General features: G+C 49.7%; 1 protein-coding gene across 5 annotated transcripts in view; it reads right to left on the bottom strand.

The window, feature by feature from the left end:
- Window positions 1–20,987, bottom strand: part of HIVEP3 (HIVEP zinc finger 3) — a 267,897-nt gene that overhangs the window by 245,428 nt on the left and 1,482 nt on the right. The gene's annotated exons all lie outside the window — the stretch shown is intronic.

Raw genomic sequence — 20,987 nt, 5'->3', positions numbered from 1 at the left:
TTTTTTTTTTTCCTGTCCTGCTTTGCTTGGAGCCAGTGAGAAATTCCAGATCTCTGACTTCCAAGGAATCACCTGACTGGAATGATCTCAGAGAGGCCTTTTCCCACTGCACCCCCTGGGAATCCGCCCCTGAAATGTCAGGGACCCTGCTGGGAATTCCTGGTATTTGGGCCTGGATCCAGCAAAGGACAAATCCTCCCAAATCTCTCCTCTCCTCCCTGCTCTGTTTCCAGCCCCACCTGGAGCCAGCTGCTCCTGGAGCTGGGAATTCTGCAGGATTTGTGACTTTTTCCTGCTGGAGAATTTGGGATAAGCAGCAGCCAAATGGCTGCTCCCGGGAGGGCAGCGAGAGCAGAGCTCGTGGCTTTTCACCTTTTCCCCACCTGCCACACGGGGAAGGGGCAAAGGGAGGGAGGTTTTCCCTTCCAGCCTCCAAATCTGCTGGAAAAGGAAAAGTGAGAGGTCACAGCCTGGCATTCCCTGAGGGCTGAGGGTGTCAGTGACGTCCAGGTTCTCATTTCTTATTCCTTAAGGAAAAAAAACCCCGTGGAAATACTAAAAATCATGGCATTTTCTTTTGATAAAGAAGTGTTTTTATGGCCCATCAAGACATGTAAAAGTTCTCCCAGCAGCTGGCACAGAAAATCCCAAACCAGGTAATTTAAACTCTTGGAAAATCACAGAATAAACTGAGCTGGGAGGGACCCACAAGGATCATCCAGTCCAATCCTGGCCCTGCTGCAGATGATGAAGTTTCTGTTCCTGCACCCCACAGGGAAAAGAATACAGGCAAAGAATGTCAATTTTAAATTCAGAAACCAATGAAAAAGGTAAAAAAGCTCCTTGTGGGCACACCCTAACAACCACCCTCACCATATTCAAGTCAAATCGTTCCAAGCTAATTAAAACATCAGGGTTGCAGCATCACTGAAGGTTTAAAAGGCAGAAAAAATGTCTTTAAATTTCTCACAAGATCCAGAAAAACTATTTCTGTGTGGTCATTTCTCTCCCCAGGGTGGCCTTTACTCTGCACTATTTCATTAACAGGTCTGAATTAATCAACCTGTAATTTCTAGACAGGGCACAGGATTTCAGGCTATTACAACAGCAAAGAATTTCAATTTTATTCATGGCTGCTGCACCTCTAACTCCACCCTGGCTGTGCTCATCTCTTATCTAGTGCTGCATTGGTTAACCTGAACTAAAACTGTGACTCTTAAACCAGGGAAAATAAAGGTTTCAATGGTTTTAAATGGGGTGGGAGAAAGTTCACAGAGGGCTCCTCATGCTCTGCCCGCAGCCCCAGACTGCACTAAAAGGACAAAGGGACACTTCAGGGACAATTCTCATAGAGCAAAGGTGCTCCCGAGTGACAGAAATGCTTTTCTAAAAGCAGGTGAGGAGGCCCAGGGTCAGCCTCTCCCCCAGCTTCTCCTTTTCAAGGTGTGCAGCTTTTCACCAGATGCTAAAAATAAACCCGGAGCAGGAAAAAATAAATCACTCATAAAATGAAATAAAAATAAATCACGGTGAGGAAGATGAAAAGAACCCTGACTCAGGGCAGAATTCCTGAGGATATTCCCAGATCCTGAGGAATTCCTGACAAAAACAGGCTGGATCCTGCAATTCCTCACTCCCCAGGTAACGTCACTCCGCAGCTCTCGCTGCCAAACCCCGGGATTAGCTCGAGCTTGTTGTGGCAATCCCCTCTCCCAAAAAGAGTCAGAGCACAAATTCCAGGTATTTACAGCATTTGTTCTTTAAATGATGAGCTTTGATCTCCGCCCTGATAACGGGGGAGCAACTGGGGCTCGCCCGGAGCTCCCGGCAGCGCAGAAAATCAGGAATTGCTCGTATTTGGCATCCCTAAATCGCTGATATTGAATGGAGAGAGGGAATCTTCAGGACAGGAGAGGAGAAGGGAGAGGCCCCAGCATTCCCAAAATCTCCAACTGCTGCATCTTCTCTCATTTTTCCACAGAAGAAGCAATCCTTACACAACGTAATTCATTTTTAAAATGCAACTGGTGAAAAAGTGAAAGAGCTGAGCTCAGCTTTTGATTTAAGCAGGACTTAAAGGAAGCAGATTAAAAAGAGGCAGAGAGATTTCATCCGTGGGCAGAGGGTGACAGGACACAGGGAATGGGTTTAAATGAAAAGAGGAGGGATTCAGGTGGGATCTGGGGAAGGAATTGTTCCCTGGCAGGGTGGGCAGGGGCTGCCATGGAATTGCCAGAGCAGCTGTGGCTGCCCCTGGATCCCTGGCAGTGCCCAAGGCCAGGCTGGACATTGGGGCTGGGAGCACCTGGGACAGTGGGAGGGGTCCCTGGGGGTGGCACTGGGTGGGATTTCAGGTCCTTCAACCCAAACCATTCCATGATTGATTCCTGCAGCAACAGGAGGAGGCCCAGAGGGGACAAATCCCTGCACAGACCCCAGGATCAGCTGGATTCCCAAGCAGCATCCCCAAGGTTTTCTGCAGGAGCCACACGGATCTGGCCTGCCCAGAGGCTCCTGGATGGCAGAGTTCAGGGCAGTGGGGATCTCAGTGTTCTTCCTGAGGCAAACAAGGAAAATCAGCACCAAATCCCACATTTAATTATTATTGACTCTGCACATTCCCTTCTCCACTGCCCCAGGGTTCCCACGGCTGGCACAGGGAAGGTTTGCACCTCTCCTGCACTGGGAAAAGTTTGGGGGTGAGCAAAGAACTGACCAGAGCTCCCACCCAGCCAGGAGGGGAATTCCAAGGAGGAAATTCCATATATAAAATAAAGAAATGGCCACACATCGTCAATTAGCAGTTCCTGCTCTGTGTTTAATGATTTATGACAGGCACAGGGCTGAGGAGGCAAAGCCCACACAGCTCTCAGCTGAAATTCAGGAACAAATGTGCTGAGAAAACTCCAGAATTAAGATCCTGATTAAGGACATCCCTGTGGAAAAGCATCTCCTTCTCCAAACAATATCCCAGCAGCTGTGGGGACTCTGTGCCCCAGGACCCTCCCACTGCACTCCCTGCTCTGGGCTCCCAGTGGCCCCGAAGTCATCAATAATTGTTTGTATTTCACGTCGGGCTGAGGATTTTTACAGCGGATTTGACAAATCCCAGGTTCAGCTCTGTCATTATCCATTCTCTGCTGCCGGGCTGGGAGCCCCAATCAGGGCTGGCCCTCATTAGGAGGAGGTGATGGGCCCTTAATCTCCTCTGGCTGAGGAAATTGCTCCGCTCTCCTCTCTGTAATCGCTGCTCGGCACATTTATCCTCATTTGAATTCATCTCCCTGACCTGAGAATCCGGAATTTTCTCCAACAGCAGCCGAGATTCCCCAGGGCTCCTCTCCCATCCCCACCCTCCTGTCCTGGCTCATTATCTCCTCAGGGAATTCCTCAAACTCCTCCGTATCAACCCACAGCTGCTTTTTGGGGGCTCCTCTCCCAGATTTTCCTAATTCCCCAGGAGCCACTCTCTGCTCTCCTGGCTGGCAATTCCTCCAGTGCCAGCACCAAACACTTCCAGGGATCTCCCAAGTTCTGAGAAATCTGCTGGGGAGTCAGGTCTGTCCCTGAGCAGTGGGGATGAGCCGGGTTTATTTCATCTTTAATTACATTATTTAATGAATTAATAACCTGATGGGTGTCTCCAAGACTTTCCACCTGAGCAGAGCTGGCCTTTGGCTGGCTCTGCAGGAGGGCTTTAAAAAGCAGAGATAATAAAAGGGAAAAATTCAAGTTTTGTCCTTGCAGCTGGATGGCCAAACCGGAATTTTTGGCGACAATATTCTATGAAATGCAGCAGTGGGAGGGGCAGGTGCCAGAGGGATTTCTCCCCCTGGAATAGAGGAAGGACAACATCCCCCGTGCTTCCCACCCGAGCTGCAGCCTGGAATCCAGGGAATCTCAGCTTACACGGATGTCTGGCACCCCCAGAGCTCCGTGGGGGCTGGCCCAGAGCCCGAATTCCTGCTCTGAGGTCACACCTGGTCACGATGGCAGCGATGTCCCCTCCTGCCTCCCTCCAGCTGCATCCAAATTAAAGTTCCACCCAGGAGGAGGCTCCCAGATTTTTATAACACCCGTGAGAAACCATTTATGAGTCTGTTGGAAATGACACAACCTCTAAAGTTGTATTTTAACTCATTTTTTAGTCAGGGGTTTGTTCATCTTCGCCCTGAGAAAAGGAAATTGAATTGTAATTTTTTTTTTTTTTAAAGGTTCTGATCATCAGGCGAGTCTGACAAGATGAACATCAACAGATTGGGAGTAGCCAGAGGATGCAGAGGAGATAATGATAATTAGTGATAATTAACAAACATTACCCCCGAATATCACCCCTGGTGTGGCCAAGACACCAGGTCTGGGAAAAGATCGATAAGAGACCAGAGAATGAGAACCTAATCAGCACTGAAGGGATCAATAACCAATAGGAAACCAAACACTAAGAATTGGGTAATTTGGGACCAGTGAATGAGAATTTCTCTGGGTTTTTCATGGATAAATATGGGAAAAATTCCGTGTGGGATGGGATGATTTTCCCTGCAGAACTCAGCAATGTGAGGATGAAATGATTTCTGTTGCACAGCCTGGCCAGAATAAAGCAATGCCTCGATTCTCTAACACTAAAAATGCTGTTGGAGAGGTTTTTCTGTTTTCCCACAGTTTTGGTGACAAAAAATCTGGCACCAAACTCCAGCTTGGGATGTGCCAAGCTGCTCCACAGAGCCTCAGTCAGGGAGTCCATAAAAGGAGGGATCAGCTGTGCTGGGAAGAGGCAGGAGCTGCTCAAAGAGGGGAATCTCACCCTGCTGGATTCCTTCCTCCATCACCCTGGGCAGCCCCTCCTTGAGGGTCTTGAGGTTCTACTCAGATGCTGAGTACTGGTGATCCCATCCCATCCCATCCCATCCCATCCCATCCCATCACCTGGAAAGGCAAACCTGGAACAGAGACTAAACAGAGCAAAATTAATAAAATAGGAATTAATTGAAAGGATCCACCTTGGGGCTACACCCAAATCAAATCCAAGATGGATCCTGGTCACGAGTTTTACATTTTTATAAATTTTGGTTCATCTACACCTTGGGGTCAATTGTCCAACCACAGCCCCAGGCTATGAAGTCTCAGTCCCCTGGCTTGTCCCTTTCCCCTTTTTGGATAATTGCTGTCCTTGATTCTCCAGCTAGAAAGGAATTGTTTTGTCCAACACCCTGTGAAGAGAACTCACCAACCTAACATGAAGTTTCAGAGTTACACACCAAGCAGCAGAGAGTCTGGAAAATATAAAAGCTCAAACCCAAGGCATCAACCCTGCCCTGCCATCCCCTCCTGCCCTGCCTGGAACACGGGACATCATCACAGTGACCTCACACTGCCCACACTCCCCTCTGGACCAGTGCTTCCAAATTTATTTAAACATCGGGGTTGCAGAATCCTTAAAGGTTTTAAAGGCAAAAAAATGCCTTGAACATTTCCAGGGATCCAGGGGCAGCCACAGCTGCTCTGGCAATTCCATGGCAGCCCCTGCCCACCCTGACAGGGAACAATTCCTTCCCCAGATCCCATCCAGCCCTGCCCTCTGGCAGTGAAGCCATTCCCTGTGTGCTGTCCCTCTATCCCTGCAGGGATCACGGAGCTGTCTGGCCAAGCTGGGAGTTTGATCCTCCCTGCAGGTCCCTCCTGGTGTTTCCCTTGGGTTCCTGCTCAGAGCAAGAGCAGTTCTGGGATGTTTTCATCAGGCACGTGATGAAAAGGAGGAAAAGCCTCGATCTCGGAGCAGAGCGTTCGGCACCAGGGCTCTGGGGAATGATTGACTCCGAGTCCCCCACGCTTCCATGGCCGTGGGTTTAGGGATTTGGGAGGTGCTGGTGGGATCTGGGATCAGACACAGCTGTTACAGATGTGAGCAGCTGCCTGAGGGAGGGGGACAGTGACACCCTCAGCTGCTGACAGCCACGACACAGGATGAGACACTGCCCACCTGGAATCGTGGAATCACCGAGGCTGGAAAAGACCTCGAGTCCAACCACTGAAGGTGGATTTTCCTGGTGGCAGGAAACCAGAAGGATCAGAATGAATCTGAGTGTGAGCCGAGGTAAAAGCCACTCCTGAGGTGTTCTGCACCTCCAGCTCCAGGTTCATCCCTCCCTGGCTGGGAATATCCAGAGGAAAATGGATAAAGGATGCTTTAAATTGAGATATTTCCTTTTTCTGAGCTTTTTTTAGAAATGAGATGTGAACTGGACTTCAATTCTCCTCAAAGAGAGGAGGAGGGACCCTGGGAGCCCCTGGCATGGTTGTATCCCTGGAATATCCCTGGAAGTCAGGCTCTGGGAGCAGAGCTGGGGCCAAATCCTGGCATCAGGGGGCCCTTTTCCCTCACCAGCCGAAATTCCAGCAGGGACACAAAGGGCAATGCTAAAGGTCCTGGCTGGTGGCTGCAGCTGGAAAAATGTGGGGAAAGGAAAGGGAAAGGGAAGGGAAAAGGAAAAGTCCATGGAGATGGGATCAGCTGGTCCCTGCTCCTGCTGCTCAGAGCCGGAGGAGCCGAGGGCAGCTCTGCTCATCCCTGAGCCAGGGAAGGGAGGAAAACAAAACCCCCGAACAGCCCCGGCACGGCCCCTCCTCAGCACCTCTGCTTTTATCCCATGTTTTTACCCCGTTTTTCTATCCCGTATTTTTATCCCGTGTTTCCATCCCGTGTTTTTACCCCGCGGGTTGGTTTTTGCAGGCACATTCCCGCAGGAAAGCGGAGCCGCCGGGGGTTTTTGGGGCTGTCACATCCCGGGAAGGATGCGCGATGTGCGGGAAGCCCCGGCAGGGCGGGCGCGTCCCGGCCGCTCCAAACCCCCAGGGCTCCACTCGAAGCTTTTGTCTCGCAAATCGCAGCTCGGGCGGCCGAAAAATCAAAATATTCGCGTTTTTTCCCAATGAGGATGGGGAAAGGGTTTTCCCGCAGGGTTGGTTTCTATCACTCCACTGGCACAAGATTCCAAAAAATCCCCTCGGGCTCCGGCGCTGCTCCATTTGCATCCCTGAAAAAGCGGGAATTGCTGCCTGTTGTGGCAGGGAGGGGCAGCTCGCTCCAGAAAAACCCTGCAGAGAAGAATTTTGGGGAGGCCTCGCTCAGGAGAGCAGCTCGGGGCAATCTGGACGGCGGAGCAAGAAATTACACAAAAAAAAAATATTATATATTATAATATATATTATATATATAATAAAAATAAATAATAAATTATAAAAAATAGGAATTTAAAAAAAATTAAAATATAAATACAAATCCCCACCTGCTCTGAACACACCTTTCAGCCACAACCACTTCTTCACCACCCCATGGGAATCTCCCTGCTACTCCCTCTTACTAACCAATATCTCTAAAACCACAGAACTTTTTGGATGTTACAGCAAGCAATTCAAAATTTCTGTGCTTTCTTTTGTTCCTGACTTTGTGGGGAAAAAATGTCTTTTTTATTCTTTGTATAAATAAATAAATAAACAAACACATAATTCTGCTCTGGGAGGTCGTCACCTCATGAGAAAAATTAGAAAAAATGGGAAATTACGCAGAAAAACACTTGGAGACGTTAAATAACCTAAAGAAAAGGATTCTTCTTTTTACTTTTTATTTTTTTAAGTGCTATTCTCCATCAGCAAACGCTGTCCCAAAGGGAAAGCTGGGAGCTCGGTGAGGTACCAGGAATGCTGCAGAATTTTCAGGAATAAGCAGCAATATTTGGTGTTCCAGGACATGGGAGGATGTCCCAGCAGGGATGGAAAAGCAGTGGGAGGTTATGAGAAAGACACCCAGAAAAGAAAAATTTTAAAAGGAACATTTTTTAATAAAAAAATCACATTAAAAGCGAATTTATGAATATGGACGAAAAACCTTTACTCTGAATTGGAAGTTTTCAGGGAATTGAGTTATTTTTTACTTTTACTGTTCTCTAGGAAATTTTCTGACCAAACTCATGGGATTTTATTGCTGCTCCCCTTTTCCATCCTGCTCCACCACCATCCTATTTTGTTGTTTTGTTTTTTGGGTTTTTTTTTTTTCTTTTTTACCCATTCTGGCTCTTTGTTCCAGGTTTATTTTATGGGAGGAACTTTCCTGGGAGCTGTTTTCCATGAAATCTTTGGAGCCAGGCTGGCAGCAGGAGCTGGAAGGGAGGAGGGATGGATCCTCCTGGGGCATGGATTGGTTTTTCCACCAGATATTTCCACAGGTACCACTCAGGTTTCTTGCTCTAAAAGTGATAAAATCTCGGAGGGACTTCAGAGCTTGGCAGGCCGAAGGAAAGCAATTCCCTCCCAAGGATCACTCACCTCCGAGGTTCTGAACAACAAATTCATTTATCCGGGGATTAAAACTCGGGAGCCCAGAACTCATTAACAGCTGCTCTGGGAATAACCCGAGGGAGGGATCCAACACCCGGCCTGGGAATCTGAACATGAAACTGCAAATTTCCCCTCCGTTTTCTGACTTCCCTTGCAAGTTCAAATGGTTAAAATCCTAAAATTCGGTTTCCTCGGAATGTCAGGGATCTGTGTCTGTGCCAGGAGAGGTTGGGAGGAGATGTTGCCATGGATGGAGATCCCAGCCCTGCTCCAGGTCAGCCCTTCCCAAGAACTGCCACATTTTCCCATCCATCCATGGATGTCCATCCATCCCCAGCATTGTGGACAGCAGGAAAAAGAGAATTCTGTCCCTCTGCCCAGTTCAGGTGATTCCTCCTCTGCAGAGCTTGGGCACCAACACCTGCAGCACCTGGAGCTGCTGGAGAGAATCCAGAGGAATCCATGGAGCTGCTGCAGGGCTGGAGCCCCTCTGGAGCCAGGCTGGGAGAGCTGGGGGTGCTCCCCTGGAGAGGAGAAGGCTCCAGGGAGAGCTCAGAGCCCCTGGCAGGGCCTGAAGGGGCTCCAGGAGAGCTGGAGAGGGACTGGGGACAAGGCATGGAGGGACAGCACACAGGGAATGGCTTCCAGTGCCAGAGGGCAGGGCTGGATGGGATCTGGGGAAGGAATTGTTCCCTGGCAGGGTGGGCAGGGGCTGCCATGGAATTGCCAGAGCAGCTGTGGCTGCCCCTGGATCCCTGGCAGTGCCCAAGGCCAGGCTGGACATTGGGGCTGGGAGCACCTGGGACAGTGGGAGGTGTCCAAAGGCAAGGAAGGAATGGGATGAGCTTTAAAGTCTCTTCAATCCCAAACCTTTTTATAATTCCGTGATTTTCACCTCCTGTTCACCTGGGTCTGTCCCAACACAGGAACAGAGCAGAGACCTTCAGCTTAATTCTGGATTTTAAGCACCACCTCAAATCCCTCCTGCTCCAGCATCAATTCCCATTTCCAGGGTGCTCCCAATACACAGAAATCCCATAGCACCAAAACCAGGAGTGGGACTGGAGGAAAATCCCAGCCCAGGCTGGTTCTGTGTGCCAGGAGCTGCAGTTTGGGTGAGAGGGAGCAGGAATTCCCAGGGTATAAATCCCATCCCAGAATCCAAATCCCATCCCAGAGTCCAAATCCCATCCCAGAATCCAAATCCCATCCCAGAATCCAGCAGGAATTCCCAGGATACAAGTCTCATCCTAAATTCCAGCAGCAGGGAAGTGCCTGAGCTCCTTTTCCCAGCTGAGGAATTCCAAGTGGAAATTTTTTCCTGATGGTTTTTCCTTTCAGCTTTGGGGGGATTTTATGTCCTGGAGAAAATATTCCAAGGGCTGCTGCTCCATCAGCTCCCAGAAAATGCCTCTGTGGGAACAACTCAGCCCTCCAAGGGAGTGAAACTCCTGATTTAATTTAGGAATAAAGCAAACTCTTCAAATCTCTGAGCTGAATTAATCCTGATTTTCCATCTCCAGTGAATGGAAGGATCAGATCCCACATGGACACTGGGAGAATGTGGAGTGAGGAGTGGGCAGAAATCCCCTCAGAGTCTGGACTCCTTTCCCCATTTATTCCCATTTTTAATGAGGTTTAATTAAGCCTCCACATTGAAGGTGGGATTTTCAAAGCTCTAAGAGTGATTTAGGAGAATCCAGACTGCACAGGGCAGCCCAGGCACTGAAAATCTTCACCTGGTGGAACAAAACCCAACTTTCCCTGCAAATCAGCTCTGGATTTATCCCAAATAACACAAAGTCTTCAGGAATTACAGATGATCCCGAGCTGAGCATGAGGGCAGGGTTAAGGTCACAAATTCGGATTTTCCTGCCATGTTTACAGTCAAACATCCAAAATGTAAACAAAAAATCCCAAAATTCCCGGATTTTCTGTCTCCCAGCCAGGAGTGGTTGGGCAGAGTCACCCAGTGGTGACACCAAAATCACCCAAATCAAATAATCAACCAAATCTGGCCAAATTCTCCCCTAAAGCTGCAGATCTGTTTAAGGTATTTAAGATAATCTAAGTCTTTCTATTGGCACAAGCTGTTTAAAATGATCTCAGGCTTTAGCTGGGTTTAAGCTGCTTATGCAGCTTTAAGGGTTTTAAAAGGGTTTAGCCTTGGAAAAACCCATTTCCCAAAAAGCAGAGTGGGGTTGTTGGGTGGGAGCTTGGCTCTGCCATTTCGTGGGATTTGGAATGGGGAAAAACATCCAGGAGTCAAATATGTGACTACAAGTCAGAGTTAGTCAGGATCAAGGTACAAATACTGAGTTTAGGGAAGGTTTGGGATGGCCTAAGTGGGAGAGGAGTGGCAGCACAAAGGTAAAACACCAAGAAAGGAATCCCATAAAAACAAAAGACTCAAAAACTTAATCCAACCATTCCACCTTGTTAAGAAAAAGAAGGCAAAATTGCAGTACATAAACCCAAGAAATTCCAAACAAATCCCATCCCAGAGCACAGCAGGAATCCCTTGGGGATAAATCCCATCCCAGAATCCAGCAGGAATTCCCCTGGGGTACAAATCCCAAAGAAATTCTGCTTTCCTCTCCTCCTCCCCAGTTTTTTTATCCCCAAAACAAAGCATCACTTCTCGTCCATTTATTAAGGATTCCAGCCCAAAGTGGGGATCTGAAACCCAAGGTGCTGCTGGAAAAGCTCAAACCAGACCCCGCTAAAAACACAGGCACTGCTTGGAACCAAACTTCCCTGTTCCAGGGGTTCCTGGAACAGAAGAGGTCCAGGAAGGCTCTTCCAGGATGGATTTTTTGCCAGGACCATGCACAAACTCCCTGCAGCATTCAGAGATCCAAGAGAATTTTGATTTTTTTTTTTTTTTTTTGAGCCTTTCCTGGCAGTTCCAAACACCCTCCAAGACACCAGGGCACGTTTTCCCAGGATTTCTGTGCTCTGGGTCCTGCTCCAGCCCTGTGAGACACAGAGAGAGGGATCAGACCCTGGAATGTTGGAGTGACACTGGAATGTTGGATGTGACACTGGAATGTTGGATGTGACACTGGAATGTTGGATGTGACACTGGAAGGGAGTTTGGAGTCCCCATCCCTGGAGGTGTCCAAGGAACACCAGTTTGTGGCTCTGGGCTGGTGACAAGGTGGGCACTGATGGTCCTGGGGGGGCTTTTCCAACCTCCATGATCCCAAAATTCCTTCCTAGGGAGCTGCCGGTGCAAAACCTGCTCCAGAGCTTGGGCTCAGCCCAAAGCTGTGATCCCAGCCCTCGTGTGGGACGGGACAAAGCTGGGCCTGCAGTCCCAAAGCAGGGGCAGAGTCACCTGAATTCCACCCCAAAACACCGGGAAATCAGGAAAACGTTCCTGGCTGTAGCTGCACCTTTTATGAACAGTGACAACACCACTTTTAATTCATTTTAGCTCCACAGAACACTAAAATTTCCAGCTGCCCTGGGGAGGGGATGGTCCCATCCCTCCCTCCCTGAGTTTCCTTCCCAAAACTCTGCAAAATCAGGGAAACGCTCCTGGCTGATGGTTCACTTCTTATCAATACATTTAATTCCTTTTAACTCTTAGAGCACCACAATTCTCAGTTTCCCTGTGAAGGGACGGCCCCATCTCTCCCTCCCTGAATTTCCTTCCCAAAACCCTGGAAAATCAGAGAAACGCTCATGGCTGATTGCTCACCTTTTACCAACACATTTAATTTCTTTTAGCCCTTAGAGCACCAAAATTCCCAGCTTCCCTGTGAAGGGAAGATCCCATCCCATCTCTCCCTCCCTGAATTTCTATCCCTCCCTCCGTCCCTGAATTTCCTTCCCAAAACCCGGGAAAATCAGAGAAACGCTCCTGGCTGATTGTTCACCTTTTACCAACACGTTTAATTCCCTTTAGCCCTTAGAGAATTGACATTTCCAGCTTCCCTGGGGAAGTGACAGTTCCATCCCATCCCATCCCATCCCATCCCATCCCTGAATTTCCTTCCCAAAACACTGCAAAAACAGAGAAACGCTCCTGGCTGATGGTTCACCTTTTATAAACACATTTAATTCCCTTGAGCCCTTAGAGCACTGACATTTCCAGCTTCCCTGGGGAAGGGATGGTCCCAATCCCTCCCTCCCTCCCACCCTGCAGCAAACGGATGCAAACTGGGACAAAGAACCTTTTTTCCCCCTTTTTTTTTTTTGGGGGCACTGAGCGCAGGCTCCGCTCTCATTTACACAAAGATAAAGGCAGCGCATCTGGCCGTGTGGCAGAAGTCTTTAATTACACGCCGGAGCTTATCTTAAATATCTATTTATTGCCACGAGATTGCAGCTTCGCCGATCAACAGCCCGCAGACAAAGGGAGGTTGTGATTGCACATTCAACCTCCAGCTCTTATTCCCACTCTGGAATGCTCCACTTTGCAACTTTCTGGGATATTCGCATCCTCTGCCCCCTCCTCCACCTTTGCTCCCCATTACCGAGTTCATTTTAGGGTTTTTCAGCCAGGACACTTGGTCCGTAATGAAGGTTTTTAATTTTTTTTAATGCTAAAATGTGGTTTTGAGCTGAGGCTGGGCTCCTGCAGGCAGCACCAGGTCCCGAGCAGTTTTCCAGTGGCAAAATCCAAACGGATTGGGAAAAAAAAATGGATAAACACGGACAGAAATAACAACAGCAGCAACAGGAACCTGTTACGGGCAGGGAGAAAATCACCCTTGGAATTCTCAATTTCGTTCAGAACAGGTGGCTCAGGGATGGGTTCAGGCCTTAAAATGCTCTCAGATCCCAAAAGAAAGCTCGGGATAACGCTGGATATGGGCCAGCTCTTCTTCCCACTCTGGAATGCTTCACTTCAAAACTTCCTGGGATATTCGCATCCCCCCACCCCCTCCACCTTTGCTCCCGACTACCGAGTTCATTTTAGGGTTTTTCAGCCAGGAAAGTTGGTCCATAATGAAGATTTTTAGCCTAAAATGCAGATTTGACCCAGGACTGGGCTCCTGCAGACAGCACCAGGCTCTGAGCAGCTTCTCCAAATGGATTGGGGGGAAAAAAAAATGGATAAACACGAACAGAAATAACAACAGGAACCTGTTATGGGCAGGGAGCTGGGGAAATCACCCTCGGAATTCTCAATTTTGTTCAGAACAGGCGGCTCAGGGATGGGTTCAGGCCTTAAAATGCTCTCAGGTCCCAAAAGAAAGCTCGGGATAACGCTGGGTACAGGATGATTGCAGCTTCCTCACATTCCTCCCGATCAAAATATTACCCTAAAATTTAGAAACCCTTCCCAAGGATCACATCCCACCAGGAGCCAGCGCTGGGAAATGCTCAGCCCTGGAGCTGATGGACTCAGGAGGGGACCAGGCATCCCAAAATTCCAAAAAGGAAAATCAGCCCTGCCAGGTGCAGGCCTCCCATCCCCAGAGCTTTTGGGCAGCTTTATCCCAACTGCTGAGCTGCAGCTGCATTCCCTATTCTGGGAATTCTGGTGCTCCCCAGGTGAGTTCTCCAGGAATCCTTTGGGCTCTGGGGTTATTCCCATGATCCTCAAGGGTTGTTATTCCTACCCTCCATCCTTGGGATGTTGGAATTTGAGTATGGAATTACAAGAGGAGGGAAAGGAGCTGTTCCTGCAGCCCCCATGAGCACAAACCCCCCAAAAGTGGCATTTCCTACCCTGGTCCCACATAAATCCCACACAAATGGCATTTCCTGCTCTAGACCCACACAAATCCCACAAAAGTAGCATTTTCAGCTCTGGGGTCACACAAACCCCACAGAAGTTGCATTGGAACCCTGGTGCCATACAAACCCCACAGAAACCCCATAGAAATGGCATTTGCAGCCCTGGTCCCACACAGACCCCACAGAAACCCCCCAAAAGTGGCATTTCCTACCCTGGTCCCACATAAATCCCACACAAATGGCATTTCCTGTTATAGACCCACACAAACCCCACAGAACTGGCATTTTCAGCTCTGGGGTCACACAAACCCCACAGGAACCCCACACAATCGGCATTTCCTGCTCTAGACCCACACAAATCCCATACAAACTCCATAAAAATGGTATTTCCTACCCTGGTCCCACACAAACCCCACAAGAGTGGCATTTGCAGCCTTGGGAGTCACACAAACCCCAAACAAATGAAATTTCTAGTTCTAGTCCCACACAAACCCCAAACAAGTGACATTTGCAGCTCTGGTCCCACAGAAACCCCACATAAACCCCACAAAAATGGAATTTTCAGCTCTGGAGTCACAGAAACTTCACACAAATGACATTTTCTGCTCTAGACCCACACAAATCCCACACAAATGACATTTCCAGTTCTAGTCCTACACAAACCCCACAGAAACCCCACACAAATAATATTTCCAGTTTTGGAGTTACACAGACCCCACACAAACCCCACAGTAACGACATTTCCAGTTCTGGAGTCACACAAACCCCACAGGAACCCTACACAGACCCCACAGAAATGGCATTTCCTACCCTGGTCCCACAAAAGTGGCATTTACAGCCTTGGGGGGGGGTCACACAAACCCCACACAAATGGCATTTTTAGTTCTGGATTCACAGAAACCCCACAGGAACCCCACAGGAACCCCACAGAAATAATATTTCCAGTTCTGGATTCACACAGACCCCACACAAACCCCACACAAATGACATTTCCAGTTCTGGATTCACACAAACCCCACAGAAACCCCACAGAAACCCCACAGGACAGCCCTGGCTGAGGTCCCAGGCAGGAACATCCAAGGGATGTTTTTGCCCCAAGGGCAGGACAGAACCCAACCCCCTTTGTTTGGGGTTTCCAAAATCTCCCCTGTCCTCACGTGCCAGTGAGCACAGAGCCCTCGGCAGCATCCCCTGGGAATTGTGGCCCTGGATTCCCTTCAGGGATGGGGGAACAAAAATAATTCTTCTTCTGCAATTTAGGAACAAAACTTCCCAGAGGATTTTTTGCTTCCAGGTCCTCCTGACTCCCCAAAGCCCAATTAAATCCCACTGATGGATCCAGCATAATTAGGAGTGAAATAATGTCATTTTTCAGCCCCAGCTGAGAAGCACCTTTTGCTCTCACCATCAACCAAAACAGGTTCAACACCCCAAAAATCCCAATTGATTTGGCTACAACAGCAATATCTTTATAAATACTGAATTTGTTTAAATCTGCAGTTCTTGCTCTCCTGACCCCACCATGCCCCTCAGAGCCCATTTGATCTGACCTCTAAATATTTCCCTTCCCCCCTCCTTCACTTGCCAGGTACCAGATTTTTGTTTTTTCCCTGCACATAATTCCTCTCCAATTAATTAATCCGAGTTATAATCAATCAAATATTACCACGTGGATTTAGGGACATTCCTGCTCCACAGGAGAATCCCTTTTTTTGCCCCAAATTCCCTGCAGCAAGTTTTTGGTTTGTTGTTTTTTTTTTTTTCAGGAAAAATCTGACCAAACTGCTTTGGAACAGCCCTTGAAAACAAAACAAGTTGTTTGTCTCGGCAATTTGCACTCTCCCATGAAATTCCCTCTGATGCCAGAAGCACAGGAAACAAAAAGAAAATTCAAAATATGAGCCCAAACTCCCAAAACTGGGGTAAAACGAATATCCCTGCAAATGCTGGGACTCTGAAAAGCAACAGAGAGGCAGGTAAAGGACAGGAGAAATGAGGGATGAGGATAAATTTATTTTCATGGATAAAAACACAAAGGGGAATACCTTTGGAAGCTGGGAGGATGGATGGGGGTTAGGGTTAAGGTTTGGTGCAGCTGAACCTTTCCCAAGAATCTGGTTTTTTTGCACATAAAATTCCATCTAAAATCCAATTTTGGTTATTCCAAACATCCTGGACCTTTTGTTTTCCAATCCATCCACCAGGAACAAATCAATGCAGGAGCACCCAGAGGGATTATAAAATCTGCTTTAGCTCTCCAGGCAGCCAAAAAAGCAGGAGAGAAGTTTTATTTGGACCTGAGGTTCTTCTCCAAGGCCCCTGAGCTCATCCCTGACATCACCACGAGCTTTTCCCATCCCTCCTTTACTCACTGATCAATTCTGGGCTCGCTGATCCCAGAGCAGCCCTGGTTACATCAGGGTTTGCTCACTGCTGGTTCCCAAATCCATCCCTGAGTCAGCAGCAGCCCCGGAGCCTTCCCCAGGGAGGCAGGAGATGATCCAGCCATCCACGGGCATCTCCCCCTGGATTTTATTGTCCCAGCTCCTTCAAAGTCCCACAGGAGCTGCCAGAATGGCAGAGGAGAAGCCAGGGAGAGAAGATTTTACAGCACTGAAATCTGGGCTGCTCCAGGGGTGGGAAATCCATTGGGAGGGCTGGAATCCCATGGGATCCTCCTGTGGGATCCTCCTGTGGCAGGAGATGATCCAGCCATCCACGGGCATCCCCCTCCCCTGGATTTTACTGTCCCAGCTCTGTCCCAAGATGCCAGAATGGCAGAGGAGAAGCCAGGGAGAGACAAGATTTTACAGCACTGACATCTGGGCTGCTCCAGGGGTGGGAATTCCACCGGGAGGGCTGGAATCCCATGGGATCCCCCTGTGGGATCCTCCTGTCCCAGCTGCAGGGAGTGGGGTCAGGCCCTGACCCAGCAGCACATCCAGGCTGGGAGCAGCTCCTGGGGACCATCCCAGCTGCAATTCCCAGGGCTCCCTGGGGATGCCAGCAGCAATTCCCAGAGCTCCCCAAGAGCCCAAAGTGTCCCAGCCTGGTTAAATGATGCCATTATTCAATTCCAGGTGTGACATTCCCCCTGGAACAGCCCCAACCCACCTGAGCACCCCCAGCCCTGGGGCTTCTCAAACCTCACCTGGCTCGTCAGCAAAATGTGCATTTTCCAGAGCCTGCCCAGCAAATAATGATCTAAACCAGAAAAACAACCCCAAAACCCCAGCGAGTGCTGCTGTCTGCAGTTGGGGCTTAGAGTCAGAACTTATTATTTGTATTTTCAATCTGGCAGGGACTCCCACTGAGAGCTCGGCCAGGAGGCTCCCCCTCCCTCCCTCCTGCCCGTTTCCCACACAGGAGGAAAAGTAAAGACGCAGAAAGGTTAAAAAGGAACAAAAAAGGAACAAAAAAGGCCACGTTGGTCCCCCCCTACAGCACCGAGAGCAAATCCCTGACTTAGGGAGCTGCAACGTTTCCATTCTTGGCATGAAAAAGTTTCAGAGCTTTTTAAAGAACTAAAAGGAGAGATGTGGACTGTGGATCTGGACAGCCTTCCCTGACAGGAAGGGCAGGAATGTGGTGAAAATGGGTGAATATGGGTCAGGAATATGGGGAAATATAGGTCAGGAATATGAGTAAAAGGGGGTAAATGGGGGTTAGGAATAGGGGTAAAAATGGGGACATATGCAAGAATGTGGGCAAATGTGGGTGAAGAATATGGGGAAAAATGGGTCTAAAATATGGGCCAGGAGTATGGGTCCAAAATATGGCTAAATATGGGTCCAAAATATGGGTAGCAAGCACCAGCCCTCTAAGATATTTTGGAAGATCCTCTTCAGGTATCACCACACACCTTTAAACAGGAAAGTAAACCAGGGAGCAGGGCTCACCATTCATTCCTGTGCTGTCCCACATTATTCCTGTGTTATTCCACATTATTCCCATACTATCCCACATTATCCATCTGCACAAACTGAGCCAGCCATGGAGAAAAGAGACCCCAAACCCCAAACTAATCCAGAGTTGTTCGTGCTCCCACCAGCACCAGGCAGATCCCCCCACTGCTGGCCCTGTTAAAAATGAGGGGTTTAGGTCAATGGGGAGCTCCTGCCCTCCTGGCATCCATCCCTTCCTCAACAGCTCTACATCCTGAGCAGAGAGAAAATTCTGGGAATTTTATCCAGGTAGAAATCCAGAAGTAAAGTGCACCTGAGGAGGAGGATAAGGGGGAAGAGGCCTTTCAGCTCTGACCCTGGCTCCTCCAGGGCTCCATAAAACTCCCTGGCCCATCAGCAGCTCTCTGAATTCCCAGCAACCTCCCCATTCCCATGGAACTGCCCCAGCCCTTCCCAGGAACAGCCAAGATGCTGGAGAGCCGTTTGGAGGCCCCAGCCTTGTGTGTTGTGTGTGTTTACAGGAGTTTTATGACTGTTTCAAGGAAAATAATGACCAGAATGCTTTCCAGTGCCAGATGAGCTGGGCTGCAGTGCCTGGGACAAAAACAGTTTTATTTCTCTTTCTCAAGGGAGGTGAAATGATAAAAATCACATGGATCCAGGGCCACAAATTCCCACTGGTCCCCAAGGTTCTGCAGAGGCCTCAGAGAAGCTGCAGGCAGGGCCCAGGTGCCACCACCTGTGCTGAGAACAGCCCTGGGACAAAACCAGTTTCATTTCCCTTTCTCAGGAGGGGTGAAATTATAAAAACCATAAAGATGCAGGGCCAGCAATTCTCACTGATCCTCAAGGTTTTACAGAGGCTTCAGAGCAGGTCCTGGCAGGGCTCAGGTGCCACCACCTGCACTGAGAAGAGCCCTGGGACAAAGGCCACTGTCCTGCCCACGTGGCTGGCTCAGGGTTTGGGTTGTGCAGTAAGATGTTTGTGGGCCCAGAGGGAGCACAGAAACCAAAACTCGATATAGGAGATGCTTTAATAGGAAAGACACCACCTTCTATAAAGAAAGCACCAACTTCCATAGGGGAACCACCAACTTCCATAGGGGAAATATCTCCATAGGGAAAACACCACCTTCTATAGGGGAATATCTCCATAGGGAAAACACCACCTTCTATAAGAGCAATGCCACCTTCCACAGGGGAAACATCTCCATAGGAGAAACACCACCCTCCATAGGAAAAACACTTTCCCATCCTCTGCCCCCTCTCTCAGCACTCTCTGGGGCTCTCTTGGCAGGTTTCTCATCCCAAACCCTGCCCTGAGCAGTGCTGGCCGTGGGGAGGAGCAGCACATGGCACTGCCGGGACAGATCCGAGCGCTCCGGCAGAGCCACGGGGGGGCGGGAATAAAGCCAGACCCCCCCCCCACCATGCTCTGTTACAGCTCAGAGGATTTGCAATCTCCAAAAGAAAAAAAAAATTTAAAAGTAGCACTGTTATTGGCACGGCGAGAAATGAATCCTGCAGGAGCAGCAGCTGCCTCGGCACATGGAACACGAGGGTTTGGGAAAAATCCACGTTCTTACATCCCAAAGCCCGAGGCTGGGGCTTTCCAGCAGCCACCAGCACCTGGATTTGTTTTTTAGAGCAGCAGGGTAGGGGACACGAGGTGCTGCCAGCCCTCACCCAGTGCAAACCAGGAGCAGAGGAATATTCCCATCCTGCTGCCTTCAGAACGCATTTTAATCCTATTTTCCTCCACACACCCCCCATATCAAATTCTTAATTAAAAATCATCTGCTTTTGGAATGAGGGAGGGATGGACAGACCAGGCTGCACACTGAGTTTTGGGTACTTTTCCTCTGCCAGGTCAGACATTCCCAAGTCCTCTCTGGAGGAAGCCTCCAGGGGCTGTTTATATAAAATAAATATTTTGTTTCACGTGCTGCCCACCCTCAGCTCGCACAACTCATCGGGGGAAACTTTTCTTGCAGATCCTTTCCTGAACGCTCAGGCAAAACCCCTCCAAATACCCTGCGTGCACAGCCAGAACAGAAATATGTAACACTTAAACACGCCGAAATATAAACACAAACTTCCAGACAAAGGGCTAATCCCTGCCCCCGGAGGCTCCCACAGCCAGAGGAGCTGGATCATCCCAAGGAGGGCTGGATTTGGCCCTTGGAGAGGCCACTGCAGTCCCTGCTGCAAGCCCGGGCTTGGGAACACGGCGCAAAACGCGGCCAGAGCCGCGGGCAGGTACCGCAAGGGGCTGCGGATGCCTCCACCTGCCTCCAACACCGGGAAAAACTCGGGCTTCCCAAAGGACAAACCTCGCAGGCTGATCCCCGAACGCCACAGCCAAATAAAACCAACCAGGAGGAGGGAAAAAAAAAAAAAAAAATAAAACACAAATACCCAACCCCAGCGCTTTGTGCGGGGATCCAGCCACCAGCAGGCACCTCGCTGCTGAAACCAGCCTGGCAATCTTATTTTATTATTTGAATTGGAGTGTTTCTCTCCGCGCTGTAGCATCAGGGAGCAGCCGCGGGCAGCAGGGAAGGGAAGGGATGGGATGGAAGAGGCGCAGGCCCCGGGCTCGGCTCGCTGGCCCCCGGGCTCGGCTCGCTGGCCCCCGGCAGCCCCGCTCCCAGCCCGGGTCCCTCCGCACGCCCCTGGCCGGCTGGCACGTCCCTGTCACACCCCGCGATCGCCTCCCACCGCCCCCAGCGCTGCCTCCCACCAGCCAGCGCCAATTCATCGCCTCCTCCTCCTCCTCCTCCTCCCCGCACGGTGGGAGAAAATGAAGTTGCTGTCAAGCGACGATAAATTCATGCGACAGCCAGGGCTAATTAAGCGGCAAAGTAGCTGCGAGCGTGGCGGGGCCGCGGCTCCGGGCTGGGCTCGGTGACAGCGCCGGGCTCGCCGCGGGCTCGGGGCGCTCGCCCAGCGCGGTGGCCGCGGCCACCCCCGGTGGGGACGCGGGGACACGGGCTGGGGACCCCAAGCTGGCACCTTTGGGGAGAAAAAAATGGGATCTGGTCGGGGCGGCTGGGC

The sequence above is a fragment of the Sturnus vulgaris genome, chromosome 24 (assembly GCF_052056855.1).
Source record: "Sturnus vulgaris isolate bStuVul1 chromosome 24, bStuVul1.hap1, whole genome shotgun sequence".
Taxonomy (NCBI): domain Eukaryota; kingdom Metazoa; phylum Chordata; class Aves; order Passeriformes; family Sturnidae; genus Sturnus; species Sturnus vulgaris.
Note: the sequence above shows the minus strand (reverse complement) of the source record. Positions and strands in the feature narration are given on the sequence as shown.